At 39.8% G+C, this 9,910-nt stretch overlaps 1 non-coding gene across 1 annotated transcript; it reads right to left on the reverse strand.

Moving 5' to 3' along the window:
* Positions 1-2,551: 2,551 nt before the first annotated feature.
* Positions 2,552-2,658, reverse strand: LOC141593384 (small nucleolar RNA R71). The gene has a single exon (XR_012521472.1). It is a non-coding gene; the product is annotated as a small nucleolar RNA R71 (small nucleolar RNA).
* Between the last annotated feature and the right edge of the window lie 7,252 nt (positions 2,659-9,910).

A 9,910-nucleotide genomic window follows, 5' to 3' on the forward strand; every position in this document is an offset into this window, starting at 1 on the left:
ACGTATACGACGGGTTTTTAATTATAAATTGTCATCGGTTATCGGTAATTAAAACATTAACTAATAACACGGATTAGTTGAAATGTTAATACATGTCCGACAAAGACAATATTGTATAATTAATTTATTCAATATACATTAATCAAATATAAATCGTTTATATTCAATTTACGAATTAATTGCTTAATTCGCCTTAGCCGTTATTATTTAATCCGTATTAAATAAAATATCTCAACATCACATTTTGACTAATTATTAGTCAAATAACTCGGACTAACTGGTTAGTCAAATTTGGCATCAACATGACTGTATTTTCATACCGTCACATCTCTCAAACGTATGCTATAGGTGTGGCTTTTAGGGACCAGTTGATCACCGCCATCTGTATGACAATAACGTCAAACTTATCTAGCAAGCCAACCGTTATTGATAAACGTGGACCAACTGATTATAATTCAAAAGTATACCCTTTGATCCTTTTAGAGATTTATAAGTCCTTGCACTAACTGTAAAGGACACCAGCCCCAACACGAGCTTGGTGCGCATTTCAAGGCCCAAAAGACAAATCCACGAGATTATAGAAGTCAAGTACCAGCTAAAGCAGTCGATCGACCAGTGCCCTTAGTCGATCGACCAACTTGCGGGATCCAGAAGCTATTGTACACTGCTACTCAGTCGATCGACCGCCGTGCTTAGTCGATCGACCATACCGCTACTCAGACGAGAATTAAAAGATCGAGGAATAGCAAGCCCATGATACATTAGGTTTTGGAATAATAGTTACGTATATTTCTTATATAACATAACCTAGTTGACAGATACAATCATCTAGTTTTTACCTCGCTTTACATTCAGTTTAGTTTTATCAAATAATTAGGGTTTGGGAAACTATTTTCGCATTGGATTTTCGTTGTGCTTTCAATCATTCCGTTACAATCCTTCTGCAATTTCGGTATTCACTTGCTCTTATTCCAGTTCATCTTTATTGCGTTGATAGTTTAGAATTTGCTAGTTAGTTTCCCGAAACCGTAATTACCGCTTTATGTTAATTGTTTGTTCAACTGTTTTAAGCATGAATTCAGTAATCTATATCGTCAATATTATTATCATTTTCATCATAGCCATGCGTAGCTAATTTATTCGTGCTAGGATGTAGGGGAATTATAGTGTAGGCGGCAATAGAATGAACACGGCCTGAATCGCGTGTCAGTCGATCGACTGCCATACCTGGTCGATCGACTGACCACGTGAGGTTTACCCTCGTTTTAATTGATTTAAATGTTATATTTGACCAATCGAGTGCACACGACTAGTTGAATGCTTAATATATGACTGACCCATTAGATCGAGAGATAGGGACAGTTGTTAGATCACCAATTAAAATGACTAAACTATGCTGAGATCGAAAGATAGGTAAAGTTTAGACCGTTAGTCACTTTTCAGGACGAAAGTTAGTATTAGTGATATTAGGGACCTATAGCGAGATCAAAAGATGCTATTTGTTAAGAGTGGACCGAGAGGACCTCTTTATTTCCCGCCTCATGTGTTTGATTTAGACCTGTTTAGTATGCTGCCGCCGAAACTATAACGAACCGACCATCCTAGTACCCCTTCTTTTATCTGTTTTATCTGTTTATTTAGTTTGTTGTCTTTTATTGCTATTAGTATAGACCAAATCAAATCAACCCCCACTTTCGTTACCTTAGACTAAATTAGACAATTAGAAATTACATTCGCCTCCTTGTGGTTCGACCCTGTTACCACTAGCCTAGGTTAGTTTTAATAGGAAATTATAAATCTTATTTTTGGTACTCACAACGACGGGTATCAAATTTTGGCGCCGTTGCCGGGGAGTCAATTGTTCTAATTTTTAGTTGTTTTTATTTAGTCTTTCTAAGTTTACGGGACATCAGTTCCTTAAACTTTTCTTATATTCTTTTTGTAGTTTCCTCTTATGCGCAGGTCACAGGGTGGTGAACTAATACCGTTCAATCCTGAGATCGAGAAATCCTTGCGTGAGTTGAGACGATCACAAAGGGTATTACCGACAGAGGAAGAGCTGAGTACTCTGTCAAGCTTTTACGAGAACGAGCTGTTCGAGGAAGATCCATCTACATCTCCTGCTTCTATTTCGTCAGCTGAGACTGTTACATCTCCAGATATTCCAGTCATGGCTGAAGAAGCAACTATAGCAAGTCATTCAGAGCCGACAGCTGTGAATCTCTACAAAGGATTCGAACTACCTGGGGAGGCGAGAAAATTCGAACCAAAGCCTTCCTATATCAACTTGGTTGAAAGAAACCAGTTCGGGGGAGCTGCAAATGAAGATGCAGCCAAGCATATAGAGATTTTTATCGATTATTGCTGCTCTACACCCCCACCGACTGGCATGACCCAGGACCAGATAAAGGAGACTATGTTCATTTTCTCACTCCGTGATGCTGCGAGGGAGTGGTATAGAGATCTGGATCGAGCCGCTCATGGGATCACCGACTGGAATTCTTTGGCCTTGGCATTCTACAAGAAATACTTCTCTTCCTCGAAGACGAATGCCATTAGAGCTCAGATCACGAGCTTTAAACAGGGACCTAATGAGAACTTTCATGAAGCATGGGTCCGTTTCAAGAAGCTGGTGCGAACCATACCGCACCATGGGTTCGAAAAATGGAGTCTTTGCAATCAGTTCTATAACGGGTTGTATGACGATCAGAGGGCTATTTTGGATGCTGCAGCCAATGGCCGATTTGCTGAGAACATGGGAGAGACTAAGGGGTGGAAGATCATTAATGATTTGGCCACTCATAAGGCTGAATATGGGAATTCCAGGGGAAATCAAAGGAGAGCTGCTGAATCTTCTTCTGTAGCTGCACTAGAAGCTCTCACTGCAAGGTTTGACAAATATGAGTTGGGAGGAGCTTCAAAAGCAGGGATGTACCATGTTAATGCTGTTTCAGACGGTCCTTTCGTCTGTAGAAGATATGGAGCCGAGGGGCATGTCTCTGAAAATTGTCCTAGTCCCTTCGAGTCTTGTGCTGCCTTTCAACATTATAGGCAGACAAACACCTACTATGAGCCTAATGTTCATCCCAACCTGAGGTGGAGTAGTCAGAATGTCCTGAATCCGACTCAACCTCCACACCAGCCGCAGCAGCAGGCTTATGTGCCCCCTCACAAACAACAATATCAAAAACCTCCCTATGTGCCGCAGCAGCAACAAACTCAAATTTACGAGTTTGCTGAGTTGAAGAATATGCTGCAAAAGGAGTCCCAAGCTAGAGAGGCCGGGATGAAATTGCTAGAAAGTCAAATTGCTCAATTGGCTAGCAAGAATACCACTCGAGCTCCGGGACACTTACCGACTCAAACCGACCAAAAGGAGACCCTTAATGCCATCACTTTGAGGAGCGGGTCTACCCTGGAGGGGCCTGCTATGATTGAGGATACCCCTGAAAAAGATAAGCCGGAACCGAGTCAAAACAAAGCTAGAACGAACAAAGGAAAGAAAAAGGCGTCTACCAGGTATATCAGTCGATCGACTGACATACCCGGTCGATCGACTGAAGTTCGACAACCAAAAGCTACTGTTCCTGTTCAAGTCAGTCGATCGACTGACATCACTGGTCGATCGACTGAGATCGCTGCTGATAGTGAGCCTTTTCGTCCTCCAATGCCCGATAACTTGAGGGATCACTTGTTTCTGGGTACGACAGTCCCGAAAATATTAGGGCAAGACCCGAGTGCTGATGGGTCAGTCCCGGCTCCGAAGTACGACCCAATGTCGATAAATGGTTCCTATTTGAGACGGTCTGAAGAGGGGTCAAGCTTCAACAAGAAAAAGGTGGTGGACTTTCAGCCTAAGTCCATGGATGCCGGCATGCGCGATTTAGAGGAGAGGGCTAAGCTACTTCTTACAGCCCCATATCCAGAGAGACTAGTGCCGACGAAGGAACAGGTATCATTCAATAAATTTGAAAAAGTTATTCGTAGCTTGAATGTACAAGTTCCTTTCCTTGAGTTAGTCAATCAAGTGCCTGCTTACACTAAATTCATGAAACAACTCTTGTCTAAGAAGAAGTCACTTGAAACTGTGCATACTGTCGAATTAACTAAAGAGTCATGCTCTTATTTGTCCCACACTGCACCTCACAAATTAGAAGACCCAGGTAGCTTCTCCGTTCCATGTAGCATTGGTACCTTTCCTATTGAGAAAGCCTTATGTGACTTAGGGGCTAGTATAAGTGTAATGCCCTTGAGTCTTACTAGGAAGCTAAAATTGACTAGGTTTGCAGTCACCGACATGACAGTACAGATGGCTGACCGATCTGCAGTCCAGCCAATAGGGGTCTTAGAGGACATCCCCGTGCAAATAGGGAAGTTTTTCTTCCCTGTTGACTTCGTCGTACTTGATATGCTTGAGGATGCCCATATTCCTATCATATTGGGTTAGCCATTTCTGCACACTGCTGGTGCAGTCATCGATGTAGGTTCGGGAACTTTGACCTTTAAAGTAGGGAAGCATTCCATTGTTTTTGCCCAACCTGCTAAGAAGAAAGACCCCATGTGGCCTATAACTTGCAATACGGTTTCTGAAAAGAAATCTTATTATATACTTCCCGATATGCATGTCTCTATTTCTACTCCTGTTGTGACACCTCCGCCCCAGACTGGGAGCAAATTGGAGGAAGATTTGTATATTTCTGATATTGCAGGAGCTGGTTTGGGGAAGGAAGAGCTGCAAGTTGCTCCAGCTGTGAAGGAGCCAATCATTTCAAGAGGAGGTCTTGGTTGCCTTAGCTATGGCACTGATAAGGAAGTTGATGACGAGCCGGTCAAAGTGAAGGAGTCCGATTTGGACTTTGATGAGCCGAAGGAGATCATTGACTGGGGAGATATAGAAGATGTCGATCCATTGAGTTCGGCGGATGTTGAAGGTAAGAAGGGTGCAGTTGAGAAGATGAGCACCGTTGAGGTTACCTCTTGTAGCCAGAAGCCGATGAAGTGGGCCATACCATGGCCATTCTTGATCAACTATTAGTTGATCAAATGCTTTATCAAACATTTACTTTATTGCTTTTAAGACTATTTACCGTATTTTGTGTGCGCGAGACTTCGCATTTTATTTTGCTTGCTTAGGATTTTATACGATTTAGACTTTACTTTGGGTTTTGCGCAATTTTGGGCGCGTATTATTGTGCACTTGCAGGTTTTTAGAGCTCAATAGCTCACGTTATTGAGCAAATACGAAGAAATAAGAAGTTACAGCAGTATCTTCAGTCGATCGACTGGCAACATTGGTCGATCGACTGCTTTGCAGTTTCCAGGAGCTACTGTTCCTTTCACCCTGGTCGATTGACTGGGCTATGTGGTCGATCGACCGCCCTGCACTGTTGTACTTGTTCACGACCTCTCCCCTGCTGTGTTCGGTCGATTTGCGGAATTGAGGGAGTTTTCTACTCCACTTTATCTTCCGTCATTTTATTTATTTCTTCTATTTTTCTCAATTATGCACATAATACCGCTTCTTTATTGCTTTCTCGATTTTATGCGTGGTACTTTGTTTGTCTTTTCAGGTACTTATTAGTAGCATCAACTGCACAAAACTCTGAAACCTCCTAGCTTACGCTTTGTTTTGGGAGGTTTCCTTTCTTTCACGCTTAAAGTCTTGTGAGTTCCCAAGTTCCACTTCATGTCATATTTATTTGTTTATTTTCTCGCAAATTCCCATTTCTCTTTTCTTCATTACATGATTTTGCACAATGGGGACATTGTGCGATTTGGTTTGGGGAAGGGTTTTGCGTCGCATATCATTTGCTTGCATTCACGTTTACATTTTCATTTTGCATCGTTTATTTTATTTCTTATATATACAAAATTCAAAAAAATTGAAAAATTTCGAAAATTTCGAAAATTTCAAAAAATTGCACGTTTATTTTAGCATATAGGTCGAGTCGGAACGGTAGTATTTAAATGATGACATTGCATTTGCAGCTGTTTTATGCCTCAGCCTTACTAATTGACATGTTATTAGTAGAATCGTTTATGCATATCTACGAGTTTTCGTTACATTATTTGCTGAACTTGAGACTTGACTTAGAAATTTGGCAAACTACATCATATTTCTGAGAATTAGAGCCTATAACTGGTGACATTCATGACCAGTTTATCTAGGATGTGAGTAGTTACTCCTTATGAGACATGTTACATAAATGTGCATAAATATGAACTTGATCTACTTAATACCTGTATGCATTCGGTTTGTGGTTTGTTGACACATGTGGTAGAGGTTTCCCTTTTTTTCGATTTACCCATAAGCTCCACACTGCCAAAAATATCCTTTTTGTCCTATTTACTACATCCTACATTTAGCCTGCCTTTGTCAAGCTAGTAGTTTAGTTTTGGGATTTTTACTCGTTTTTGGTGGCATATGTTATGTTGAGATGTTGTTGGGAGAATGAAAAGAAAGGGACGAAAGAAAGAAATAGAAAAGAAGAAAAAAAAAGATGAAAAATGATTCGAAAAAGAAAAAAAGAGAGCTCTGTACTGTTCAAAGCAGTCGATCGACTGCCAATTCTGGTCGATCGACTGGAGTTCGAAGGAGAAAGAAAAGAAATCAATTTCGCATAATTCAAGCTTTATCTTATGGCGATTTTTGCTCCCATGTACTATTTATATCTTATGGGGAGTTAGGTTATTACTATTATACCGGAGATTGTGGTTTTGTGCTTGCTATAGCACCGTGTTAATTGATTTTTGAGCAAGAAGTTGGATATTATCACATGGTTCCGTTTGGTACTAGCTTGATCACCTGTACCTCCTCATTTCCATAAAATGTTTTGCCTCTTCTTACCCGTACCTCACATATCCCATATATACCTCGGCATGTGTCATGGTCATTTGTTGGTTGGAATGCATATGTACGGTCATAGAGATTACTTTTATATTATATTGCAGGCATGTTCTTATAGGTCGTAGTTAGGTGAGAGTCTCTACAAAATTGAATTCTTTCTATCCTCTTATATATTCACATGTGCTTATGTGTGATATGAGCGACCCGGGAGAGTCCAATTTGATAAGTCTCTATAGTTGGCGGTTCAACAGTTTTTAATGACTCCATAACTCGTTTGAATGATTCATTTGCTAATTGATTGTTAGTTATTGCATTAAAATGGTTTTGGCTTTACAGTTTGCAATTCGCTCTGAGATTGAACTTGTTCCATTAGGTCATTAGATCGAGTCTTGTTCTTGCTTGGGGACAAGCAAGGGTTTGGTTTGGGGAAGTTTGATGCGTGTCTTTATATGATGTTTTACATCCTATTTTCCACGCATTTCAGAGCTCATTTTAGTAGTTTATGCTGCTATTCTCCCTACTTCCATCTACTTTCGTATTTTTGTACATTATTGCAGAAATGTGAAGAATTTAGCGGAAATTGAACCAAATCCATCCCCGAGTACCTTGCATTCCATTTGACGTGAAGAATTCACTTAAGGAACGAGCTTGGTGCGCATTTCAAGGCCCAAAAGACAAATCCACGAGATTATAGAAGTCAAGTACCAGCTAAAGCAGTCGATCGACTAGTGCCCTTAGTCGATCGACCAACTTGCGGGATCCAGAAGCTACTGTACACTGCTACTCAGTCGATCGACCGCCGTGCTTAGTCGATCGACCATACCGCTACTCAGACGAGAATTAAAAGATCGAGGAATAGAAAGCCCATGATACATTAGGTTTTGGAATAATAGTTACGTATATTTCTTATATAACGTAACCTAGTTGACAGATACAATCATCTAGTTTTTACCTCGCTTTACATTCAGTTTAGTTTTATCAAATAATTAGGGTTTGGGAAACTATTTTCGCATTGGATTTTCGTTGTGCTTTCAATCATTCCGTTACAATCCTTCTACAATTTCGGTATTCACTTTCTCTTATTCCAGTTCATCTTTATTGCGTTGATAGTTTAGAATTTGCTAGTTAGTTTCCCGAAACCGTAATTACCGCTTTATGTTAATTGTTTGTTCAACTGTTTTAAGCATGAATTCAGTAATCTATATCGTCAATATTATTATCATTTTCATCATAGCCATGAGTAGCTAATTTATTCGTGCTAGGATGTAGGGGAATTATAGTGTAGGCGGCAATAAAATGAACACGGCCTGAATCGCGTGTCAGTCGATCGACTGCCATACCTGGTCGATCGACTGACCACGTGAGGTTTACCCTCGTTTTAATTGATTTAAATGTTATATTTGACGAATCGAGTGCACACGACTAGTTGAATGCTTAATATATGACTGACCCATTAGATCGAGAGATAGGGACAGTTGTTAGATCACCAATTAAAATGACTAAACTATGCTGAGATCGAAAGATAAGTAAAGTTTAGACCGTTAGTCACTTTTCAGGACGAAAGTTAGTATTAGTGATATTAGGGACCTATAGCGAGATCAAAAGATGCTATTTGTTAAGAGTTGACCGAGAGGACCTCTTTATTTCCCGCCTCATGTGTTTGATTTAGACCTGTTTAGTATGCTGCCGCCGAAACTATAACGAACCGACCATCCTAGTACCCCTTCTTTTATCTGTTTTATTTGTTTATTTAGTTTGTTGTCTTTTATTGCTATTAGTATAGACCAAATCAAATCAACCCCCACTTTCGTTACCTTAGACTAAATTAGACAATTAGAAATTACATTCGCCTCCTTGTGGTTCGACCCTGTTACCACTAGCCTAGGTTAGTTTTAATAGGAAATTATAAATCTTATTTTTGGTACTCACAACGACGGGTATCATGTAGCTAGCATTTAGTGTAGAAATCATGCATCATGTTTGCATAATTTCCCATCATTTTGGCCATTGAGGACAATGCCCATATTAGTGTGGGGATGGGGAATTTTAACTTAACTCTTATTCAAAAATCCAAAAAAAATTGAAAAATTTCGAAAAACCATAAAAATTTGAAAATTGAAAAGCCAAAAACAAGTTCATTTTCTTTGTAGTGTAGTCTTGTATATATTGTATATATTGTGTTTGTTCTATCCTTGTTCACATTGATCGACTACGCCACATCCGAGACATGAGGATATTGAAGACCGCATGGTATGATCTTTCCAATCTCCTTTTTCCTCTTTATGTTAATGACTATGTGGCTTTATTTTGATTGATGCGGTATAACAATGTGAACTTAGGACTTGCATTTAGTTTATATGTCATATTAGTTGGTAGAATCACTTGCATTAGGATGTATATAATAGTTGCATCATGGCATATAGTTGCATTTAGATGAAAAGTTTTGAAAAGTGCCTAATTGGGAACTTTGACAAGAGCAACTAAACCATTACAAATACTTTTTCAACTTAAGACTTCGCCTACTAGAATGGATGTAAAACACCCTAGATTGTGTCATACTAGTGTCTTTCGACCCATGACCCAAAGCCTAGTCAAGGGTTTGCATGTGAGTCACCTATCCAACCCCGTGATGCGATGTGGACTTGGTTAACTTGTCTAGGTGACCTTGATTGACCTTGTGGTATGGCAACCCAAAAATACTTTCTATCAATAAGTTTGAAGTGCTCATTTCGAAGATTTTGTTATGTGGAAACGTTTTATTGCTAAGGAAACCTCAAATGTTATGAAATGTTGAAATGTTGAGAATTTTAGTCATTTTGATGAAGGCGTACCACTTCGATGTGCTTTGGAGAGGGATCCATTGAATTGGGCCCCCACACGGTTGTGAATTCAACCGCCCAGAGACAGAGTGACTATCACCCCGAAAAGCTATTGTCTAGAGGTTAACCGGTTGCCTAATAAGCGATTGGCGAAAGCAAAGGACATTAGCACGGAAGGGACAAACCCCATCTCTAATTCTTGAAATGTGAAAGTTGAATGAGGTCAATTTTTGAATGCTAGTCA

The sequence above is a fragment of the Silene latifolia genome, chromosome 7 (genome assembly GCF_048544455.1).
Source record: "Silene latifolia isolate original U9 population chromosome 7, ASM4854445v1, whole genome shotgun sequence".
In the NCBI taxonomy this organism is placed as follows: Eukaryota; Viridiplantae; Streptophyta; class Magnoliopsida; order Caryophyllales; family Caryophyllaceae; genus Silene; species Silene latifolia.